The sequence below is a fragment of the Pongo pygmaeus genome, chromosome 15 (assembly GCF_028885625.2).
Source record: "Pongo pygmaeus isolate AG05252 chromosome 15, NHGRI_mPonPyg2-v2.0_pri, whole genome shotgun sequence".
NCBI lineage: Eukaryota > Metazoa > Chordata > Mammalia > Primates > Hominidae > Pongo > Pongo pygmaeus.
The window spans coordinates 45,771,704-45,797,530 of NC_072388.2; the positions used below are offsets into that span (position 1 = coordinate 45,771,704).

At 35.4% G+C, this 25,827-nt stretch overlaps 1 protein-coding gene and 1 pseudogene across 1 annotated transcript in view; both read right to left on the bottom strand.

The window, feature by feature from the left end:
- MDGA2 (MAM domain containing glycosylphosphatidylinositol anchor 2) overlaps nucleotides 1–25,827 on the bottom strand; it is an 831,762-nt gene that overhangs the window by 332,587 nt on the left and 473,348 nt on the right. The gene's annotated exons all lie outside the window — the stretch shown is intronic.
- LOC129013169 (large ribosomal subunit protein uL13-like) lies at nucleotides 12,328–12,872 on the bottom strand (annotated as a pseudogene).

Sequence of the window (25,827 nt, forward strand, 5' to 3'; positions counted from 1 at the left end):
TTCCGTATAGTTCCTGGACATGGCCACTTTGCTGATCTAGGAGTTGGAACCTAATTACCCTTTGCAACGCTGCTGTGGTAAAATAGCATGAATGTGTAACCAGTCTCACTGACAGCAATATACACAGCCTCCCAGGACAGCAAGCCAGATTAAAATCAATGACTTGGGTCGAAGGGCCTTTCTTGTCCTTTGGGCTGAAATATTAGAAAGTCAGGACATGCTGTATTATATAAACACATTGACCTTCAAGGTATGTGTCCTTTGGAATTTTTCTTATAATCTCCGGAGGAAATATAAAATAGCAAATTCAATTAAATTACTTCACAGATTGACTTGAATGTAAGGTCAAAGTTCCCAGAAATAGACCTTAAAACATTATCTTTGGCTATGTAAAAATAACAACAACAACAAAATAAAAGCAAAAGTGCATCTCTACAAGGTTGCCATAACTGTACAACATTATGTAACATTTAGTCTCATAATGTTCAGAAAATCATGATCCCATATAAACTATTCAGTATTTTTCTTTCCTCTCTTAATAAAATGAGTTTTATAAACAGAAATATTTCCAGGAGGGGAAAAAAGAGAAAGTAGCTCACTACGGAACTATCTAAATCAATTTTCATTTCACATCCATAGTTGAATACAGCTATAACTGGCTGGGGTAATATAGTGGAAAATCCAATATGGAGACTTGTATGTGCACTGGATTTTCAATCTTATTACACTACCTTGTTTGAAACAATATAGTTAGAGGTCAGTTAGTGCAGTTTTTTTCTCTACATAAGCTCAGTTTTTCAGGAGACATTCTTTCATTCAACTATTTGAAAATGCATCAAGTTGAGACTTGCCCTATGGTTCTTATATTAGATTTAGGGAAGGATAGTTTTTCAACTGAATGTTAAATTTTTTTAAGTTCAAAAAGTACTTGTAGCATCTGAATTTAGCCACTCTAACATATATATACATATCTATGTGTTTGTGTGTGTGTGTGTGTGTGTGTGTGTGAGTATGCAAGTATGTGTCTATTTTCCCCCTTAGGACTACAATCTCATGCATATTAGCACTTCAAATATTTGAAAACAATATGGAGACCCTAGAAACCTACCATAATATTCTTACATATACTTCTTTCATATATCCATATTTTTAAAGAATCAATAAAATTAACTAGTATCAATTCTTTCATTTTAAGAAAGCAAATTTTCTTTCTACAAAATACATTAACTTCTGAATATATACATTTAGGATATATATCTCATATATATTCACATATATATATATATGAAAATTCTAGAAATATTATCACCAATTCTTATAGTATCCATTATTAGAAAAGGCCATCTTATGGTTATCTTCATATTCTCAAAAAGTTTCGGTTGTCACATCAGTTGTTTTAACATCTTGATTTGATTAAGGTGTTGATTAACTACTTTTTCAAACAAAATTGTTTACTAGAAAAATGACACTATGTCCATGAAAACAAGATTACCAAAGTAAGAATAATATAAATTTTCCCACTAATAATGAGTTGCTACTTTTCTACCCATTTTTTCATCAACTGCCCAATCTTTGCAATTAATGGACACATCATAGTTAAATAATAAATCTCCTGATGTACTGCAGTCAGAAAAGAGTAATATTGCATATCTACTTTTTAGCTCTTCTTCTCAGAGTCAGAACAGAGTAAAATGAACCCACCCATGATGAGCACATAGGGAGGGAATACCAAGGCAGAAAAAACTGGATGCTAATCAAGTACAGACTCTACAGCTCATGTAAATGAGAAAAACCATCCCAGATAATGATTAACTGACTGCGTGCACCTTAGTGAGCATACTGGAGAAAACCACCACCCCAGCCAAGCAACTAATGAAGCCCCTGCATTTAAAATCTAAACTGTGCTCAAGTTGCAGACATTAAGAACTTTCTGTGTCTTTTGGCTGCATAAATGTCTTCTTTTGAGAAGTGTCTGTTCATATCCTTTGCCCACTTTTTGATGGGGTTGTTTGTTTTTTTGTCAATTTGTTGGAGTTCATTGTAGATTCTGGATATTAGCCCTTTGTCAGATGAGTAGGTTGTGAAAATTTTCTCCCATTTTGTAGGTTGCCTGTTCACTCTGATGGTAGTTTCTTTTGCTGTGCAGAAGCTCTTGAGTTTAATTAGATCCCATTTGTAAATTTTGGCTTTTGTTGCCATTGCTTTTGGTGTTTTAGACATGAACTCCTTACCCATGCCTATGTCCTGAATGGTAATTCCTAGGTTTTCTTCTAGGTTTTTTATGGTTTTAGGTCTAACGTTTAAGTCTTTAATCCATCTTGAATTAATTTTTGTATAAGGTGTAAGGAAGGGATCCAGTTTCAGCTTTCTACATATGATTAGCCAGTTTTCCCAGCACCATTTATTAAATAGGGAATCCTTTCCCCATTGCTTGTTTTTCTAAGGATTGTCAAAGATCAGATAGTTGTAGATATGCGGCATTATTTCTGAGGGCTCTGTTCTGTTCCATTGATCTATATCTCTGTTTTGGTACCAGTACCATGCTGTTTTGGTTACTGTAGCCTTGTAGTATAGTTTGAAGTCAGGTAGCGTGATGCCTCCAGCTTTGTTCTTTTGGCTTAGGATTGACTTGGTGATGTGGGCTCTTTTTTGGTTCCATATGAACTTTAAAGTAGTTTTTTCCAATTCTGTAAAGAAAGTCATTGGTAGCTTGATGGGGATGGCATTGAATCTATAAATTACCTTGGGCAGTATGGCCATTTTCACGATATTGATTCTTCCTACCCATGAGCAGGAAATGTTCTTCCATTTGTTTGTACCCTCTTTTATTTCACTGAGCAGTGGTTTGTAGTTCTCCTTGAAGAGGTCCTTCACATCCCTTGTAAGTTGGATTCCTAAGTATTTTATTCTCTTTGAAGCAATTGTAAATAGGAGTTCACTCATGATTTGGCTCTCTGTTTGTCTGTTATTGATGTATACGAATGCTTGTGATTTTTGTACATTGATTTTGTATCCTGAGACTTTGCTGAAGTTGCTTATCAGCTTAAGGAGATTTTGGGCTGAGACAATGGGGTTTTCTAGATATACAATCATGAAGACATTTATGCAGCCAAAAGACACATGAAAAAATGCTCATCATCACTGGCCATCAGAGAAATGCAAATCAAAACCACAATGAGATACCATCTCACACCAGTTAGAATGGCAATCATTAAAAAGTCAGGAAACAACAGGTGCTGGAGAGGATGTGGAGAAATAGGAACACTTTTACACTGTTGGTGGGACTGTAAACTAGTTCAACCATTGTGGAAGTCAGTGTGGCCATTCCTCAGGGATCTAGAACTAGAAATACCATTTGACCCAGCCATCTCATTACTGGATATATACCCAAAGGACTATAAATCATGCTGCTATAAAGACACATGCACGCGTATGTTTATTTCGGCACTATTCACAATAGCAAAGACTTGGAACCAACCCAAATGTCCAACAATGATTGACTGGATTAAGAAAATGTGGCACATATACACCATGGAATACTATGCAGCCATAAAAAATGATGAGTTCATGTCCTTTGTAGGGACATGGATGAAGCTGGAAACCATCATTCTCAGTAAACTATCACAAGGACAAAAAACCAAACACCGCATGTTCTCACTCATAGGTGGGAATTGAACAATGAGAACACATGGACACAGGAAGGGGAACATCACACTCTGGGGGCTGTTGTGGGGTGGGGGGAGGGGGGAGGGAGAGCATTAGGAGATATACCTAATGCTAAGTGACGAGTTAATGGGTGCAGCACACCAGCATGGCACATGTATACATATGTAACTAACCTGCACACTGTGCACATGTACCCTAAAACTTAAATAATAAAAAAAAGAACTTTCTGCAATTAGTAGTTGATAATAAAGGCAAGGCAATGACAATTGCAGTGGAGATAAGTGTGAGATAGACTAAGAGAAATTTGTGACAGACAAGAAGAGAAACAATTGCTTTTCTAATTCTTTGAAAAGAGGTGTGGGGCCGAATGAGGTGGCTCATGCCTGCAAGCCCAGAAAGTGTGAGATGGACTAAGAGAAATTTGGGACAGACCAGAAGAAAAACAATTGCTTTTCTAATTCTTTGAAAGGAGGTATGGGGCCGAACGAGGTGACTCTTGCCTGTAAGCCCACAACTTGGGAGGCTGAGGTGGGTGGATCGCTTGAGCTCAGGAGTTGGAGACCAGCCTGGGCAACATGGCAAAACCCCATCTCTACAAAAAATACAAAAATTAGCCTGGTGTGGTGGCACGCAGCTGTAGTCCCAGCTACTTGGGAGGCTGAGGCATGGAAATTGTTTGAAACTGCAGAGGCTGCAGTGAGCTGAGATCACCCCATTGCACTCCAGCCTGGGTGACAGAGGGAGACCCTGTCTCAAAAATAAAATAAATAAATATAAATAAATAAACAAGATATGGAAAAATAGTACATCTTCAGAATATATTGTTTAGAGTTTACTGTACAAAACTCTGTTGAATTTAGCTATAAAAACAAGTTATACAAAATTATTACTTTATAGAATGTGTTCAAGTTCAATCATTCTCAGTTAGCTACTAAATGTGTTAGCTAAATAGGCCAACCACGTATGCTTGTTAACTTTAGCAAGGGTGTCTTCTAACCAGTCATGTATAAAAACAGATTGATATTCACTGCTATAAACCTCCTTCCCCAAAACTCACCAGTGGTGCAGTCTTGTGTTCAAAGGCAGGTGCTATCAGTACAGTTTTCATGTAAACCTCCCATTAGAGTTATCTGAATCTCATTGGAGAATATCATTGTATTGTTTAAAAATCCCAAGTTCAGGAAACCTTTTTATTCTTAAGTTATTTGGTGAAATTCCTAATCATACTGTAAGACTTATCTTAAGTATTATCTTTCTTGGAAAACTTTCTCAGTCCTCTTTAAAAAAGTAAGATTTCAGTAATCAAATGCAACCTTAATTTATCCTCTGTAATAACTAGATTCCAGGCAGGATCTGTCATAATAGCAACAGCAACAGCAGAAACAGCAACTAATATTGTTTGCCACTGAATGTAGCATTTTACCATATTATATTGTTTAATACTTGTCATCACATTGTATGGTAGCTACCATACCACTATTAACTACTTTAATATCTGGAATCTTACCTATTGTCTCATAGATAGAGTAGATTAGGAATCAGACCCATTTGTCCCAGAGTCTGGGATTTTAACCATGTGACTATGTAATACTTCCTCATTATTCTGAATTTTTTTGCAGTAGCCTATGAACTTTCTGAAGATGTAGAATATGTCATCCTGTTTATCTTTGATCTCTCAATGTATAAGTCAAGATGGGGAAGTCGTGGTTCTCATAATAGAAAATGCACAAAAATAGAAAAATGCACATAAAGGGCTTAGCACACTAGCTTTCTCATATTAGCAGACAAAAAGTTACTAATTAGTGTCTGCAAAGTCAGTGAATTATGGCATTATTTGAGGTGTCCTAGCCTGGATTCACAGCACACCTAGAGCTCAGAGAATGATAAAATTGTACTCCTTTCTTCGGGTGCTTTTCAGAGGCTTCCTTCAGATAACTGCTGAAAATGCCATTTGTCACTTGTCATTTATTATAAAATTACATTAAACATGCTATAACAATAAAGGACAGCAGGAAAAGATTTCCTATAGTGGTCTTGAATTAATTTAGTCTTATGGTATAGTTATTAAATGGTCAGACTTACCTCTCTAGCCACTAAGATCAAAAGCAGAATAAATTTTCTGAAGTCCCTCTAGCACAAGTAACTCAAAAATCACTTCCACAGCACTAGAACTCAAAGAGGTGTTTAAGAAATGTTTCCACATATTTCCCATAATTATATTTCTATTTTACTATACTGTATCCTAAATAGCAAAATCACATTCTGATAATAATGTTGAAATTTAACTGAAAGAGATTTTCTAGACACAGCAACAATGCTCTTAAATACTTTGAGAGACAAGACTGATTTAATTAAAAGATTCAGAAGGTTCAGGCTTAAGTTCATCCAGAAGAATGTGAGTCATTCATTTCCCATTTTTCTTCTGCTGACTCACCAATAATAAAGGCTTTTTTCAAAAAGTATTTTCAAAGTAGCTTCATTTTAGATGCATATATAACATAGACAAATTTAATCATCAGTATGTTTTCAATGAAGAATTGTAGTAAATTCACCCAATTTGATATATTTTTTTTTTACAGTATCCACACTTCAAAGTTGTTGAGCCTTTTAAAAATAGGGATTACCCCTTTGCATAAGAGGAATAGTAAATCATTCTCATTCCACTAGGTTAACTGGACCCTTGGGCCCTCTCTAGGAAGCACAGTTTCAAGATAAGCACTTGGATCTGACAAAATAAAGCAATCAGCTAATAATAAACCAGGAACCAATAATAAAACTATAGTATTGAACCGAAGATTCAGATAAAGGAATGTCACAGAGATATGATGCTTTAAGTTATCCTAGAATTACAATTAGGAAGTTAGGTGAATCTCACTCTCTCTCTCTCACTCTCTCTTTCTCTCTCTTCCCCCACCACAACTTTGCAAGATTATTACTATTACACTAGTTTTTTAAAATAGGAAATCTGAGTTTAAAGATACTTCATGCCTTTCCCACACACAGTCATTTAGCTATAAAATATAGAGACAGAACCAAATGCACTGTTTGAGTTTTCTGTTACAATGTATCATTTTCTTACTTATTTTATGTATTCTGGAATGATTGTAATATGAATGTGTTTGATTTAAACACAAGTTCTCACTTTTTCTCTCCTGTGCATTAAGGTACAATTCTCATATTTAGGCATAAAATTCAGTGTATCTGTTAAATAATGACAGTACATATTCTATTTAAAACCAGTGGCATAAAAATTTTTCTTCATTCAACTTCAAACTATATTCTTTTCATGCGCACTTTACTTATATTTCAAGTTTCAATGATTGTATTTTGTTCTTTTAGTTTCCATCAAGGTTAGCAATAGTTTTTAGATTTATTTAACTAGCATGAAAAGCATCCTCTTTCAACAAAATTATTAATATTGCTAATCTACTAGAAATAGAGAAAATATTCTCAAATCTCCAAGGAGCACTTTTAAGCCCTTAAATTATTTAAAATTTGAAAATGCCTTTTATTAAAATGCAAAGACATTAAGGCCCACCGACTACTACATCTCAATGCAGGGTGTGTTGGATGTGTTTGATGAACTGGTTTTATTGGGCCATGGAAAAATGATAAATAATTAATATAGACTTACATCTACAAAATTTAATCATCTTCATATTAAGGTTTCTTTTGATATTCAAATCAAGAAATAACCTGGTGATTTGCAAAAAATGAAAACCATATAAAAAGAAATAAGTTCAAACAGTTCATTGACTTTTGTTGTGTATCTTAAATAGAAATTTAAAATGCTATTGCAACAGAGATTTAAAATTTGCTTAAGTCTGTAACTGACAATTGAAAGTCAGAAAGGCAGCTGAGGAATTTATAAATAGATTACATATTCCCTTCAATCTGTGGATAACATCTTAAGTGCCTGAGAAGTGCATTTATAGAAAGTCATCTGAAAACCATGCCTAATAAAGAAAATTAAAAGCCACATTTGAAATAAAGTTAAAACTGACACAAAGAGAAAATGCAGCAAATTATGATTTTTGAGCATTCTAGTATTAGCTAATTTTAATTTAATTTACATTTTAAATATATCCTATTTTGGCACTTAGTCCAGGCATTTAGTCATATATACATATATATATCACTAGTTAAATAGTAAGCTTATAAGGAAGAGTTTTCAAAACAAAGAGACATTTATGTAATGACTTTGTAATCTACTTAATTTCTAAGAATATTGCAGTCATTTTTAAAAAGTGTTTTCTGCTTTTAGTTACTTGTTTTCAGGGAAAATGGAACTAGAATACCTTAAAATAAGCTAAATAATTTTCCCTTGAGTTGTAAAACTTATGTAAAGCACCAAACACATTGTGTGAAATAATTGGTTCGCATTAAACATATTATAGGAGAGTATAAGTAGCTGTAGTAGTAATAGTATACAGGTTCTCAGTGACAAGAATCCTGGGATGAAGAAATCATTATTTCCATTTATTATTTAAGAGAATGATGCAGAGGTTTTAAATACTGTAAGATTAAACAACTTCTAAGCATTGGAGCCAGAATTTTAAGTACTAGCTGCTTCCTAAGCGTATACTTTTTGCAGCGATTTAACACCGCCCACTAACTTTATATAACATCAGGTCTTACAAGCTACATAATAATATAAACAGATGAATAGTGGCATAACCCTAAAAAGCTAGTTTATAGGAGCTTCACATTTTAAGAAGTTAAAAATTATTTTCATTATTTAAAAGTATATTCTCAATTTAGGATTCATGTATCATCATTTACAACACAGGCATTATTAATTTTAGGTTCAAAGGAATATGTGTAGGTTTGTTACATGGGTAAATTATGTGTTGCTGAGGCTTGGTATACGAATGAGCCTATCACCAAGGTAGTGAGCATAATACCCAATAGGTAGCCTTCCAATGCACACCCTCTTCCCCACTCTCTACCCTCAAGCAGTCTCCAGTCTATTGTTCCCTTCTTTGTGTCCATGTGTATTCAGTGGTTAGCTGCCACTTATAAGGGAAAATATGCAGTATTTGGTTTTCTGTTCCTGTGTTAGTTCACTTCAGATAATGGCCTCCAGCTGCATTCATGTTGATCCAAAGAACACGATTTCATTATTTTGTATGACTGCATAGTATTCCATGCTGTATATGTACCACATTTTCCTTATCCAGTCCACCATTGATAGGTATCTAGGTTGATTCCCTGTCTTTGATATTGTGAATAGTTCCATGATGAACACAAAAGTGCATGTGTCTATTTTTATAATACATAATATATATTTATAAGGGTTCATTGCTGCTATTGACTGAATGTTTATGTTCCCTCAAAATTTATATGTTGAAATCTTAACCTCAAATGATATGGTATGTGGAGGTGGAGCCCTTGATCAACAATTAGGTAATGAGGGTGGAAGCCTCATGAATGGGATTAGCATTCTTTTAAGAGATAGACCCTTGCTGTCACTCTCTGTTCTTCACCATGTGAAGACAAAGCAAGAAGACAGCCATCTGCAAAGCAGAAAGTGCTCCGTGGCTCACTAGATACCATATATTCCAGCATCCTGATCATGGACTTCCCAGACTCCAGAACTGCAAGAAATAAATGTTTGGTATTTACGCTGCCCAGTCATCTACGGTATTGTTTGGTAGCTTGATTGACTAAGACAACTGCCCTCAGGCATGTTTGTCAGAAATGTTCTTGTTGGTGAATCTGAAACAACAAGATTAGACAAAAGTACCATAGGCTGGGCCCGGTGGCTTACGCCTGTAATCCCAGCACTTTGGGAGGCCAAGGAGGGTGGATCACGAGGTCAGGGGTTCGAGACCAGCCTGACCAACATGGTGAAACCCCGTCTCTACTAAAAATACAAAAATTAGCTGGGCATGGTGGTACGCGCCTGCAATCCCAGTTACTCAGGAGGCTGAGGCAGGAGAATCGTGTGAACCTGGGACGCGGAGGTTGCAGTGAGCTGAGATTGCACCACTGCACTCCTGCCTGGGCGACAGAGCTAGACTCTGTCTCAAAAAAACAAGTATCATAACAGCCAAGAAAGCTTATATTATTTTAGCACTATGGAGTTATGGTAACATACTCAGTCCTTGATTTCCTACAAAATGATACCATTCATATGCACTTTTGCAGCAATCCTGTTTAAGTAAAAAATGATCTATTCATAGCCATATATCTCTAGCTACAGATATGTGCATATGAGCAATATGTGTATTGTCTTCATATATTTGCATTGAATTACTTTTGTGTGACCTAGTCCAAAACAAACTGGTCAAAACAGCAATTTGTTTAAAACAGATTAAATGGTTAGTCTTTACTTCTTAAACTTTAGCTAGTGATATCTACTTTAACTTGTTTAAAAAATGATTGAGGGCTGGACATGGTGGCTCACGCCTGTAATCCCAGCACTTTGAGAGGCTGAGGCGGGCAGATCACGAGGTCAGGAGATCGAGACCATCCTGGCTAACACAGTGAAACCCCATCTCTAATAAAAATACTAAAAATTAACTGGGCATGGTGGCGGGTGCCTGTAGTCCCAGCTACTCGGGAGGCTGAGGCAGGAGAATGGCGTGAACCCAAGAGGTGGAGTTTGCAGTGAGCGGGTATCGTGCCACTGCACTCCAGCCTGGGCGACAGAGCGAGACTCCGTCTCAAAAAAACAAAAAAAACTGACAAAATGATAGGATGAGTACTAGCTATAAATGAATACAATTATGATGAAAAGATTGCAATGATGCTAAGAATATTCTGTTAAAGCTTTCAACCAGACTCATTTACTTTAGCAATGTTTTCAAACTTTTATTTTATATGTCTTTTATTTTTATAGAGAATCGGTTAGACATTTGAAGAATAAACTCTCAAAATAATTGAAAGAGATGTGATGAGTAATTTTATGTGTCAACTTGCCTAGTTTATGGTGCCCATTTGCCTAGTCAAACATTAGTACTTGGAAGTTATTGTTTAGATGTGACTAATACCTTAATCAATAAACGTTGAATAAAACATATTATTCTTCATAATGTGAACAAGCTTAAAGTTGAAAACTTTAAGAACAGAGACTGAGGTTTCCAGAAAAGAAGGAATTCTCTCCAAGACTGCAATATAAAAACTCTGCCTAAGTTTCCATCCTGCTGCTTTGTGAAGTTAGGATTCAAGACTGAAACATTAATTCTTACCTAAATTTCCATCCTACTGACCTGCCTTACAAATTTCAGACTTGTCAGCTCCCACAATTGTGGGAGCCAATTTCTTAAAATAAATCTCCTCTCTCCCACTCCCTCTCTCTATATATACATATATATGTCATATATATAATTTGAAATAGTATTTTCACATCTGATTTTTTAAATAAAGACACATAAAACTTGATGTCTAGGTAACTTCCCATCTTCCAATTCAACATTCCAACAATTTTGACTATTTATCCTAGAAACACTGTTTCTTTAATTCAACAAATGATTATGATAAAGTTAAAGTAAGCATCTCTGAAAGAATAATAATAAAATTAGTTTTTAAAATATTCACTTTCTACTAATTTTTTGGTTTCACTAATTTGTTGCTTCGAAACCATAAACTTTTATCAGAAATGAAGGTTGTAGTAAAATGTCAGTGCTAGAGTGGACCTGACAAAAATGTCTTCCAACTCCCTCATTTCAAAGTGATTGTTGCTCTGAGGTCATACAAATAACATAACAGGATGAAGTCTACTAATAAGATACTACATTGATATAATACTCAAAGAAAAGCAATCATACATTATGTGGAATAAATATTAATAATAAGCAGACAGGTATTTGTTACATAACTGAAGAACAGGAAAAACAAGGACAGTTTCTTCCTCCACTATTTTTTCAGCTTACATAATAGTAATTCAGATCAATTTGCAAAGAATATAAAGATGAATTTGATGGTCAGAAGTTTTAGAACAACATAATGTGTGACATTTCTACTTCATTGCAAGTTTTGGCTTAAATGGCTGACCAATAGTAAAAAGCGTCCTTAAGTAAATTTAAAAATATAAAACCATAATATGGATCTCAGTAACATAAAATACAGATGATATTTATAAGAACCCAGAAATAATATGTAAACCAAATGCAATGAATAAGGGTAAATGAAAGAGAAAATTAGGAGACTGAAATAAAGAGAGCTGATAATAGAGAAAAAATGGAAAAAGAAAACAGAATACATGCTTTATGTATATTTATATATATTTACTTGTATGTTTTATATATGTGTTTATCTATGTATATTCTATATAGTAATAAGGATGACCAAAGAACGAAAAAGGAAGAAGAAAGAACATAACAGTGGAGAAGCCTTAGCACAAAAAAATCACCAATTATCACCACCATATATGGCATTTTTAATTTATTTTTTGCTGAAGTAAAATGTAATCAAATACAATGGAGCTAAAATAATTAGAAATATTTATTGAAGACAGAACAGAATGAACAAAACAATTTAAAAGAATATATTTCTAAAACTATTCTTTTTATAGAATAAATCTGTTTCACTGGAGGCAATCAAGTAAAAGTTTAATGCCATAATCAATATATCACATTAGTTTTTAATTACTCATATATGCAACTACTTCCCTTTTTCTATTTTTCTTTTCTTTTCTTTTTTTTTTTTTTTAAGGAGTTAACAGTCTTTATTGGGCTGAGACCAGGAGTCCGTGGGTCTTGAAGACCTCTGTGTATTCGTCAATTTTCTTCTCCACGTTCTTCTCGGCCTGTTTCCGTAGTCTCATGAGCTGTTTCTTCTTCCAGTACTGGATCTTGGCCTTCTCCTTCCTCTTCTCCTGCAGGGTGGCTGTCACTGCCTGCTACTTCCAGCCAACCTCGTGAGCCAGGTGCCCCAGTTAGGCAAACTTTCTTGTAGGCTTCAAACGCACGACCTTGAGGGCAGCAGGAACCACCATCCATTTTTTCTTGTAGGGCGGTGGGATGCCGTCAAACACCTTAAGGCGGTCCAGAGCAGCCTGGCCTCGCTTGGTCTCATGGGGCAGCAAGCCTCGCACGGTCCGAACTTCAACTTGTTTCTGTAGAAATTGCCAGAAATGTTGATGCCTTTGCAGGATACGACCACCACTTTCCGGCCCAGCAGTACCGTTTAGCCACAATGGCCACCAGGCGGCCCAGGAGATGGCCTCGACCATCAAGCACCAAGACCTGCACCTCCGCCATCTTCCGCCGCAGCTTGGGAAAGCCCCTTTTTCTATTTTTATTGCATTATCTGCTAGTTTACCTGCTCCATCAACTTCTTGAGGAACATTTTTCACCTAGTTTATAACCCCTCTCTCTTACATGATTCCTGCTACCAAATGCTGTGATTTCAATATCCGCATCAATACATCCTCACTAGCTCCATATTCCCTAATACCCTCTACTGAAAGGACAGTCACTTCCATTTCACCTCGGCAACACTCTCACAAAAGTATTACCTAGACCTTAGGATCACACAAAGACATCCTAGCTCTGAAATTATAAACCCAGATGGTTCTCCCTTTATCTTGGCCTCCCATCTCCTGTTTTTTGTGTTGCCTGGTGCACCTACTCATCAACCTGACTGAAGCCTCAGTGCTGTTTCACAAGCCTCTCTCCTCCAAGTAAATGGCATGTCCTATGTTTCACAATACTTGTCTCAAATATGTAGAATTCTCTTCAGACCTCTAACCCAACTGTTGCTCACATTCTCACCAAAATAACTTTCTATTTTAGTGTCTCAAAATGGACAACAGGTACGAACTCTTTCAACTTCCTAGCCACTGCCAGCCTGCTTTATCTGTTTTTCTATTTCCTTCTTGTCTATCTTTGTATTACAAAGACAGTTTTTCCTAAAGTTATCTGAGTTTTCATTCCAGTCCCTCCAGATTCTCAATTCCATCAAATATCCTCTCTGCTTCACATCATTTTTCTTCCCACTCATCATCTGTAAAATGGGACTTGTACCTATTTAATGTATTAGGTGAAATCCTATATGTAAAGCACTTGATACATGTACAGTACATATTAAATGCTATGAGATGTTATTTTATTGTTAGTAGAGTACTAGTATTAATAGATAGTGATATAATTTTAATATACATGAAGTCTTTTACACCTAAATATAAACAAATTAAATATGACATATCCCACTGCCTCTTCTTTTCACTCTTACTCTTTTTCTTCTTAGCATCCTTTATTGAGTTCTTACCATGTCATTCATCATTTTAAACCTTTCTATAGTTATAAAACTTAAAATCCTTATAATGGGCTTAACACTTTTGGGGGCAAATAGCAAGTACTTGATTAACGTTTGTAAAAGTAGTTGTGATGATTAAATAATAAAAACAACTGTATAGATATCATCATGGACCTTTGATAAAGAGCTAAGGAAATTGTCCAAGGCTATAAACCTAGTAAAAGGTGGAGATGTATGCTTGCAATTAGATTAACTCATTAACACATTTGCTTAACAATCCCTACCCTTGGAAGTTTTCCATTAACTTCCTGATTTTTTTTAAAAAAGGGCCTTTTATCAGGCACCAACCCATGTGAAGTTCACAATGCTGTCAAAGACAACAATCCTTCTTGGAGCTTTTGTCTCCTATAACCCTAGCATGCCATTTGTCGATAGGAATTAAGAGCTGACCTTCCTGAGCTCTGACTTTCTGTCAGCCACTGAACCAATAACTATACAGGCCCTGACTAATTTTATCCTTACAGCAATCCTATAAGGGAGGAATTGTTATTATTGTCTCCATTTTACAAATGAGCAGCATTTAGTTGCATGAGGTTCAGACAGTGAAAATATCTGAATTATAAAAATTTCTACAAGTGACAAAGTGTAAATCCAAGATGAGAAGCCAGCAGCTTGGCTCATGTTTGTACTCACAATGGTGCTCTAATGACCTTAATGCCCAAGTTAGTAGCACATAATACTGAATACATGCTTGTGGGACAAATGTTAATGCTATAGAACTTATATAACACATAGCTAAATGCAATGTTAAGGAAGATCTTTGAAATACTGGAAAATAACTTCTCTCTCCAGTTTTGGTGTTTTAAATACCTAAAAAGAGTTTCCAATTCTCATGTTCAATTTGAAGCTAAAGGATTTGTGTTTATGATCGTAACATATACCTAGACATTAAAAAAGGAGAAGAAGAAGAGTAAAAGCAATTACAGATCCCATCATGAACACCACCTGGGCACTCTGCAGTTACAGGAATCCAGGTATTTCTTATGTGGCTATAACAAGGTAGAAGAATTTCATTAATCTAATATTTGGCACTAGTTTCCCCAAAGAGATCACTCTTTAAAAATACATTTATAGGTGTTCAGGGTGAAGGTAAAGCTGGGAGTTCAGGAGGGAGGGCCTATCAGGGCTTAGAGAAGGGGGATGCTATTTGTCATGACAGGGGAGTTGATGACAGATGGGGAAAGAGATTTGTTTTGTGGGTCCTGAAAGGAAGAAGGAAAGAGAAGCATGCAGGGATGAATGGTGCCAGGAAGACAGAGAATGTTTGAATACACTGAGGGAACACAAGGAACTAGGATCAATGATTCCATCAGGTCCAGGTAAAGCTTTAGTTATTGCTAGGAGCCTCAATCATATCTGGACAATTTTCAGTGAAGTCTGCTGGGCTCATGGAGGCTTGGTGGTAGTGGAGTTTTGGTGTGAAAACAAATGGCACCATGCTTTATGATTGGCCCAAGCAAGATTGCACAGTGACAGAGAAAGAGAAGTAGAAGCTCAGGAGGCAGAAGGCTTTGTGAACCAGCATAATTTTCAGAAACCCTGGGGGAAGACTTTTGACAGAGTGTTAAAATGACACACCTAGTTTTGATTCAAGAGATTTGGGCTTAGACCAAGTCTTCAAATGTTTTAAATCACAAGAGATTAGGATATATAACCAGAGTTAAAACCCGCAATATGGTTTCAGAGCTATGAGAAGGAAACTTCTCCGAAAATACTTCCTGAGGATACACTCTAATTGCAACAGAGCAGAAAAATGTCTTTGGGGCCTTTAGGCAAGGTAAAAAAGGTGGTGAGATCTGACTGGTGTCAATAAGAAAAATTCGAGTTGGCACAGAATAATATTTAGAAAAGTACAAAGATGAAAAATTCAAACAGAATTAGAAATGAGCATATACACAGTGAACATTTTGAAAGGATTATACAATCTTAATTGAAAGGCTTGCTAATTAATTTTTTATGCATACTAAGACTGGAGTCATTCTACTTTATCCAGCAGTTACAGTCAATATTACCAATATTACCATTCTTGTCTTAGAACAACACTACATGTTTAACTTACAAGAGAAGATAAATGGTAGACAAAGCTGAATGGAAATGGACTTACCACGGAGAGAAAATTAAGCAGCAACAATTTAGTAAACTGATTTTATTATAAAGTTATGCAGAAAATGTGTTAATTTAGGCATATATGTCTTTCAAGTAAAATAAAACACAAATTCAATGGGAAAGGAAATCCTGAAATAGAAGTGAAAAACTAAAATCTTCTCTGTCAAAAGGTTAATGCACTTACTGAAAAAGTATATAATAATCAGTTACTTCATTTTAGGTATACTTTGCATTCTCTTCTAAGCTAGAGTACAGAAACTATATTCATGGGTTTTTAAAAATACATTATCTCATTCCTCTAATTCCCATCGGTTGCAACACCTTCTTCATACCTTGTATTATTCTATTAACAGTGGAACTTCAAAAAGGTGTGCTCACTGAATGAATTAGCTTGTTGACAATAGTTTACAACAGTTCAGACTCACAGTTAACTTGTTATTCACTATGTTATTAATAAAACATGTTATTTGCTAAATGACATGCTAAAAAAGAAAATGTGCTAGTTTTCTATTTCTAATGTTGAGTTCTTCTACTACCAACATTATATATTCTAAAACAATTTTACTATGTACGACTTGTGGGTACACAGTTACAAGACTTAATTTCTAATTCCTATTTTTGCCAGCAACATGCTGTGAAGATTTGAACAATCTATTTAAATTGGAGTGGCCTAAGTCACAAATGTAGAGAAGAGGGCTTCTATTGATTGCTTTCTCTCTCTCAGCCCCTTCATCATTCACACATATATTAGCAAATTTTTTCAAATGACAAACGATATATATAGATACATAACATACATATATAGTTTGTTTCTGTGTATATGTGTGTTTGTGTGTATATATGTGCATATGTATATATATATATGTGCATATGTAGGCATATATATGTAGCCCCATTCTGTCAGAAAAATATCTCCCTCTCACCTAGACTTGCTAAGTCAACTCTTTCTTGACAACTTCAACACTTCCTTTGATCATGATGGTCTTTAGCGACTATTTATTCCCCTCAGCTTCTGTAATATCTCTTCCTTGTGCTTATGATCTTATGTCTATTCTTACTTCTCAAAGAGTCTATAATTATTGGGTAGATAATATGCTTTATACCTTTTAATATCTCCAAGCCTAATGGGTATTCAGAAAATGTTTATTGGTATATTATTAAAATTATTCAGAACTGTTCTTAGAAAAAGAAAGTAAATATATGTTTATTAGAGGTCTATTTTTCCTTCCATACTACAAAAAACACTCAAAAATCTTCATTCTAGGTGATTTCTGCTTAATGTGAAATATCCTTTCAATAGAAAAAAAGTTCATAATTAAATAATCTAAAACTTTTGCAGATGATTAAGGATGTTTCATCCAATTTTTTTCATTTAGAAAGGAAAAAACAAACTTAGACGTAGGAAAGTTAAGTAAGTCTCTTTGTTAAATTCACAATTTTGCAAGTCTGAGAGTTAACACAAGAAGAAATGGAACCATGATCTTCTAATCTTAGCTTAGCATTTCAGCTACTACAACAATTATCTTAACTCTGCTATGCTGGATTCTACTCTCTCTGATGATATAACCATGCTGGTTCTGTTTACCACTGTGTTCCCAGCACTGAGTCACACAGAATCTGCGACACAGAAGTCATTTGATAATGGTTTGTTGAATGAATACTGAATGCTTCACTATATACTGTACCATATGAAGTAGAATTTTACTCCCACAAAGGGCACTATTCAAAAACATTGTTTTGCAGATCTCAGTCTCACATTGAAAATACTGCTGTTCATAGAAAAAAGAAAGAACATAGTTAATTTCCAACTCTGGCTTTTCCAACCAAAACATACTGACCCCTCAGAGAACTGCCATTAAGATTATTAGTCACTTGCTCTCTTTTTCATAATATACATATGGACAAATGCCATCATGTCTTTGCTTGAATGCTTGCTTTGAGGAAATTTATAAGAACACAATGTTTAAGCAGTAAGTTATTGTTATCATTAAGAATGAGTTATCACAGACTTTAAAACATATAGAGAGGCCAGGCCTGGTGGCTCATGCCTGTAATCCCAGCACTTTGGGAGGCTGAGGCAGCAGAATCTCTTGAGTCCAGGAGTTTGAGATTAGCCTGGTTAACAGAGTGAGACCTTGTCTGTACAGAAAGAAAAAAAAATAGCCTGGCATGTTGGCATCTGCCTGTAGTCCTAGCTACTCAAGAGGCTGGGGTGGGAAGATTGCTTGAGCCCAGGAGTTAAAGGTTGCAGTCAGTTAGGATCACTCCACTGCACTCTGGCTCTGTCTCAAAAATAAAAATAAAATAAAATAAGTATATAGGTAGGGCTGGGTGTGGTGGCTCACACCTATAATCCCAGCACTTTAGGATGTGGAGGCAGGAGGATTGCTTGAGGCCAGGAGTTCAAGACCAAACTGGGCAACATGGCAAGACTCAGTCTCTACAAAAAACTAGTAAATTAGCCAGCCATGGCAGTGTGCACCTGGAGTCCTAGCTACTCAGGAGGCTGAGGTGAGAGGATCACTTGAGCCCAGAAGTTCGAGGATGCAGTGAGAGCTATTATTGCACCACTGTACTCCGGCCTGGGCAACAGAGTGAGATCTTGTCCTAAAAAATGGAGAGATGATAGATAGATGACTGATAGACTATTTCTTAGAATTCAGAGATCATGAAAGAAAGTCCACAAGTCTAAAGAAGGATGAAGATAAAAATTCAAATGCACATTTTAAAAGATATAACATCAAACAGTTTGATTTTATGTCCAGTGCCCTTGAGTAATTAAGCAACACGTGTTTCTCATACCCTAAGTTTGTCACTGAGTTGTTCATTTGGACATAGTTACAGTAAATAATGACATAAGGTGACCTCTACTCTGTAGGAGTTTACAAGACCTTTGGGAGAACAAAATGTATAGCTATGAATATGGGGGTCAAGAAGCATGATAGAGGATGGGGAGCAGGGAGGTGAGGTCGAAGGATGTTGCTTTAGGAGGATGAGGAATTAAATTTCAACAGAACAGGAGAAAAAATAAGCAGAGGGGCTTGGATTTGTATTAATCAAAAACATAGAAAGAATGTAAATTTTGAGTGGCAAGTACTGTGATAAGCATTGAATTTAAGGAAGATTGATCTGGCAATAATCTGCAGAATAAATTTAAGGACAGAACTATTATTGAGAGAGAGGTCTGCTGGGAGGCCTTTTGCAGGAACCAGGTGTGAAGTGATGAGAGACTGGAATAAGATAGTGGAAGTGGGATTAAAAAATGGAATTTGTTCCCCTTTCTCTATTTTAGCTCATTCTGAAAACTGGAAAATATTTCTAAAAGCTTTTTTTCACATGTTCCCTTCTACATTTAGAATACAGCACTTAGGGGTGGACACCTGAAAACATTTGAAACAAACCCTTTCATTTACTTCATTCACAGCCATCTGGATGTCTTGATTGCATATCTGCCTCAGCGTTACCTCATGAAACAGGGATTTTTATATTCTAAGCCTGGTGACAAACTCAAGAGATCATGAATAAAAACACTCCAGTGCCCTCTAGTAGGGTGCAGAAATTTTCACTTCACTTTCAGTTTAAGAGATTGAAAGTAGGCTGCTTTTCAGATACTTCAGTATTTCATGGATCAATCACACCAGTATGTTTCAGAAGCTAAGACATATTAAATTTTTCCCTCTATCAAGAGAGAACAGAGCTAAGTTTTTGAAAATATCAAGTATCGAAGCAAGGTCAGATGTACTCTCTGACACCCTTCTCAAGAATCATTTCCTTCAATTGTCAAAAGGAAAAAATAAAATAAACTCTTGTCTTAAAGTTGGAGGTAGAAATCATTTTAATTTTAAAGAGCTTCTTATTTTGTATGAATCTCATGGCTTTTTTACTCTCTCTGAGAATCCTTCCACCTTATCCTATAATGCCAGTCAACAATGCATATTTTCAAAGTACTTGACCTGACTCACGGTATAGAACAGCAAAAGCAAAGGTAGCCCTTGAAACTGTTATAAATGTAAATTTGATAGTATAATGTATTCTGAATACATTCAGAGAAAGTATGGCCTCAAGGGCTAAATAATTAAGTAAGCAATAATTTACCTTTCAAACTTTTACTTTACCTTCTGTGTGACTCAGAATTTGCTGAACTTTAAAATACGTGAGAAAAAAACACATTAAACATCCTCCCTTTTTTATATTCAAACCATTTTATTAGCTCACTTTACTCGTACAAATTATATTCCTTCTCCAAACATTTTTTTTGTTTTTATGAAATGTCTGTGCAATACAGAGTTGATGGTAGCAGACTTTGCCCTCAGGGAGAAAGCTAGATTCAGAGGGCTCCATGAACTGCCTGGAAATCAGAACGCTGGATGCCAATCTCCATTCTCTGGCTGACTCAGCAGGAGCATCTGCCTGCCACTTAACCGCCACTTAACCTTTGGCTAGGGAATCCCACCCAGACAATGCACTGTGTTCTTAAGGGCCTTTTATTCAGTTTAACCATAGATTTACCTCTTTTAAATGACCAAATTTATAAATAATTTTTAGATGAAAGAGAATCTTTACAAAATTTAGATGTGAACATTTTAAAAGATCTCTTGGTAACAATAAGAGCAAAAGTATAAACACAGTCGCACATTTGAATAGCCTTCTATCTTTATGAAAAACACTACAAGCTTTCATTACAAATGTATTCCTGAGAATACGTTTGCTCAGGAATGGATAGTTTTTATAAGAATAACAACCTAGAAATTAAATGCACACTGATGTAATGATTATATCCATTTTTTAAAATTCCTTAACATATTTAGTGAGAGGGCTTTCTAATGAATGTCATGCATCACTTTTCCCTTAGTACTTTTGATATGTAAACAAATTTTTTAGACTTACTCATCTAATTTTTAACCAAAATACTTTTATGTCTATTTTTCACGTCTCCAACTAATTATAAGGTTCTACAAGGCAAAAGCCTTGTATTTTTGTTTCATCTCTCACCAGTAGTTCGAGTAGAGTGGTTTTCATATTGTAGGTCACCAGTTAACACTGCAAACTGACAGACTAATTGAAGTGGCCTTCCCAGCCCTCCAGCTCAGAAGGCTTATAGAATGCCTGAGATTTTCAGAATCAGGTTGAATGAGGGACCTAAACGCAGTAGGAACAGGTGCAGAGCAACTGAGGGAAAGCTGCCAGTTGCCATTCTGATTGTGTATTTGTGAGATTCCGGAAGACTCCAGTAGGTGCTCCGTGAATGCATCTTAAGAGGGTGCATATGACCAGTACTGAATGGATAATAATTGAGAGAGGACTAAACTGATTTAAAAGTAATTCTTCTCTAATGTCCTCTGAACACGAATCAGTAAACAGGTATGTAATAGGATTTTTGACAAAGCTCTTTTATTAGGAACTCTAATACTATTTGGAAATTAGATTGGTTGTATGTCCCACTTGTAAATAACACTGATAAGCAAGTATTCTTCATGGGTATAATTCAGAAAATTGCAAAATCCTGTCTCAAATTTTATTAATAGGGCAATTTGCATGACAGCAACTCATTTTAATAAGCATTGTAATTACCACATCAAACATTATTAAGACCTTCCAAACCCAAGGCTGATGTTTTGGGAGGATGGGTGGTGGGTGAGAAAATTTTGCTTAATAGGATTTACATAAAGGATTGTTTTCTTTCCAGGGTTTGTCATGTTTCCAGAATTCCCATTAGTCATTCTAGCCCTTTTCCTAAACTTTCCTGTCCAAAAATCATGTTGATGCTTCCAATAAAAATAAACTCATTGTCAATAATATTTTGCTGTTTGGTTTATAATTCTAACACAGGTAAATTGTACTTGTAAAATAAACTGATAATATGTTATACTAATCTCCCAGGTGAAAATGTAATAAATCTATCAGACAAGGACCAAAAATATCACTGCTTGTTCTGAACATAATGAAATGCAGCAATCTACCTAAGTGACATTAAAGTAGGGGCTATGCTTCAGAAATAAGAATGCTTACAACATGTTTAATGGGTATTGGAAAAGATTTGTCTCGTGTGAACAGTGTCTACACACATAAAAACTTATTAAGCTAATGCCTCTCAGTCTAATTTCTTTTTGAATTAAAAGTAAGTTTTAGTCAAACCCTAACCTTTAAAGTTATAAGGCTTCTATTACCCTATGAACCACACAGTCATGGCTAACAATAAGTGAAAAAATTAGATGAACACACTCTTAGAAAATTGTTTAAATGTCCTCAAGAATCTTAAGGTAACAAATATATTTGGGAATAAGCACATCAAAATTCTATGAAACCATTTTTTTTCCTACCTAGGATATACTCTTTCTTCCTCCAAATATAGATTTTAGGGTTCTCAATAAGTGGCCATTGCTTCTTAGGACAAATGAAGCAGTATCGGTATTAGAATGCTGACCCTCATCAGTAGTTCTGCAGTTATAAAATTACAATTGCAGGGGCTGGGCACAGGTGGCTCATGCCTGTAATCCCAACACTTTGGGAGGCTGAGGCTAGAGGACTGCTTGAGGCCAGGCATTTGAGACCAGCTTGAGCAACATAGCAAGACCCCACTATGCATGCCTGTAGTCCTAGCTATTCAGGAGCCTGAGGCAGGCGGATCCCTTGAGCCCAGGAGTCCAAGGTTACAGTGAGCTATGATTGCACTGCTGCACTGGAGCCTAGGTAACACAGCAAACCCTATCTCTACAAAAAAAAAAAAAAAAAAAAAAAAAAAAAAAAAAAAAAAAAAACATAAAAAAATAAGAAAGTTACAATTTATTTATTTTGCATCTTACATAAATGTCAGATCATCATTCATACAGTAAAAACATTGGCAGTAAAAGTTCAACATAATTATGACATAATTAACAGTCTATCTTTCAATTTAAGCTCTCATTTCTCCTCCATACCCACCATCTTAACCACTAGTCCTTAAACTCTGTGGGATTATTCTCCCTTATATCGTGCCTTTAATCAAATTTCTCACCCATTAAAAGATACCTTTGGCCTTCCCCACTACTCTGTTAAGAATGGTGAGGGGTCTGATATTTTCCCTACTTGCTGGCTAATATATTAGCCTGCCACAGTTTCATGGATGCTAACCGCAAACACAAGACTCCTGGGTCTGAGAGAAAAGACCTCATTACTGAAGCCTCAAAAGTATGTGCTTCCTCTCTTCATAGATTTTCCCTCCTTAATTTTCATAGGGACAATGTGTTGGGCAGCCCAGGTGAATGCCATGCACATCAATTGGTTTCTGACACAGCTAAGAGACCCTGAGCTCAGGAAGCTCCCCATCTTATAAAGGTCCTGCAAGAAAGCCTGATTAATCTTCGCCCCTGAGGTAAATATTATATTTACTATCCTGGTCAGGAAACAAATCTGCCCTCTTCCCTAAAGGCAGACACTATCTCTATTGTTTGTTACACAAACACTCTTGAAAAAAGGAGTTCCGAACACAAGCTGTCAAAAAACGTGTAGAACTGGCAGGGAGAATTCTTTCAAAACCCATCCCTAAAATTGCAGTGTAAATCCTACTTCTTTCATAAGAGGCCACAATAACCTTTTACTTCCAACACTATATTTTCAGGGTCATTAGCATATCATTCACTGTTGTGTAGCATAATTTATGTTATTAACCTTATTACTTAACATTTGTAAACCATTTAAATGAATTAAATTGTCACTTTTTCTTCTTTAAACTCATTGAAGGTACAAATTATTTAATAAGTTCCTTTTTAGCCCCACAAAATTCAGTGGAGCTATATTTTGAATAGCCACTCAATGAATGACGTAAAAGTCAAAGTTATTTTTAAAAATATTTTATTCTAAACAACATGTAAAAATTGTAGTGGAAATTAACCTAGAGTTTTATTCTAAAAGGTTTAGAAGAAAAATTAGTTATCAGAATGTAGTAACAACATTCCCTATGCTATTTGCCTATCTTTTATATAGGAGATAATATGTTTTTGGTCAACTTTATTTGGTGTCAAATATCAAGGAATATCAATTCTTATGAATAAATAAAGTGTGAGTATAAATCTAGTTTTAAGTTTTTGAATTAATAATGATCTGCTAAAATGTGGAATGAAATTGGTTTTGACTTCATGGAGCTTAATAACAAGAACCTCCAAGGTAAAAATCTTCAAATCTATACTTTATTAATTTTTAAAAAATGAAACTATGCAAGTGCAGTTTTAAAAGCCAAATAATGACACATCAAACAACCTTAGGTATTTGCAATACCCAGAGGCAACCTTTTCTAATGCATCTCTTCACTATTTATAAATGGTTTTGCCTTCAGATTTGTAAGTGTTCAACTTCTATTTATAGACATATTTTTCATTTTCACATTGTTTTACTGATTTCTTCTCACAGAAAGTAAGCATTTAACTCTTATACTAACCTCCTCTCATCCACTATATATTTATAGCATGCTTTTGGTTAAATCAAGTGTTGTTATTATGACTATGCAAGCAATCTTTACAGCTGAACCTTGTAGTATATTTGGATTACATTTCACTTCATACAGCTTTTTACACTCCCTTAATAACTCACATATTTTGTATACTCAATTTTGTATCCACCTATCATTACCATATTATTAAGCTTTCCATGAGAATTTGTCTCTAAAATATCAGGTAAGCATCCATTATTCCAGCTTCAATCTGTCCTGGTTGCTTCTGAAGCTCAGTGTATGACAAGCTTCTATTGTCGTGCTGTCCGGCTTCCTTATCATTCTGAGATTAACTTCAATATCTTCCTATACATAGCCTCTTATTCTGGGGATGATATTTCTTCCTTTTTTGTTTACTTCTTAGTTTTGGAGGAAAATAGATAAAAGTAGTATCCTCAGCAAGGGTGCATTAGCCAAAAAAAATTGAAATCTGATAGGTCTAAAAATGTCTTTCTTCTTCTTTGATATTTGAAAAAATAGCCTGGCCATCTGGAACATTCTAGTTGAAATAATTTTCCTTCAGAATTTCAAAAGCTTTACTCAGTTGCCTTCTGGCCCCAGATTTCCATTGTGCAGACCTATGCCATTTTGATTCCTAATTTTTTATATGTGAGCATTTTGGAAAAAATAAAAACTCTTTGGACATTTTAAAGATCTTCGTTTTTTTCCTGTTTTGAAGTTGCATGCTGATATGTGCATTGAAGATTTATTCCATTGTGTTAAGGATCCAGTGGTAGCTTTATAATTAAGAACACATGTCCAACTATGATAGGAAATTCTTAATTAAAAAAAAGTCACTTTGACTGTTTGGAACTCTTATTCAAATGTTTGATCTGCTAGATAAATACTCTAATTTTCTTATCTTCTTATGTAGTATCTACTTGATTGTAAAATTTTGTTTTACTGTTTATTTTCCAGCCCTTCTGATTTTTATGTTATCACTTTTAATATTGTAAGAGCTATTTTATATTCTCTGAAAGTCCCTTGTTTGTGTTTTCCTGTTCTTGTTACATGAATGCAGTATTTTCCTTTTTTTCTGAGAATACTATTAGTCTGTTTTCATACCGCTATAAAAAACTGCCCAAGACTAGGTAATTCATGAAATAAAGAGGTTTGATTGACTCACAGTTCAGCATGGTTGAGGCGACCTCAATAAACTTTCAATCACAGCGGAAGGCAAAGAGAAAGCAACGCACCTTCTTCGCGAAGCGGCCGTGCTAAGCACAGAATGAAAACAGCCCCTCCTCGGCGAATAGCAGACACCTTCTTCACAACGAAAAGTGCCGAGTGAAGAGGGGAAAAGAGTCCCTTATAAAATCATCAGATCT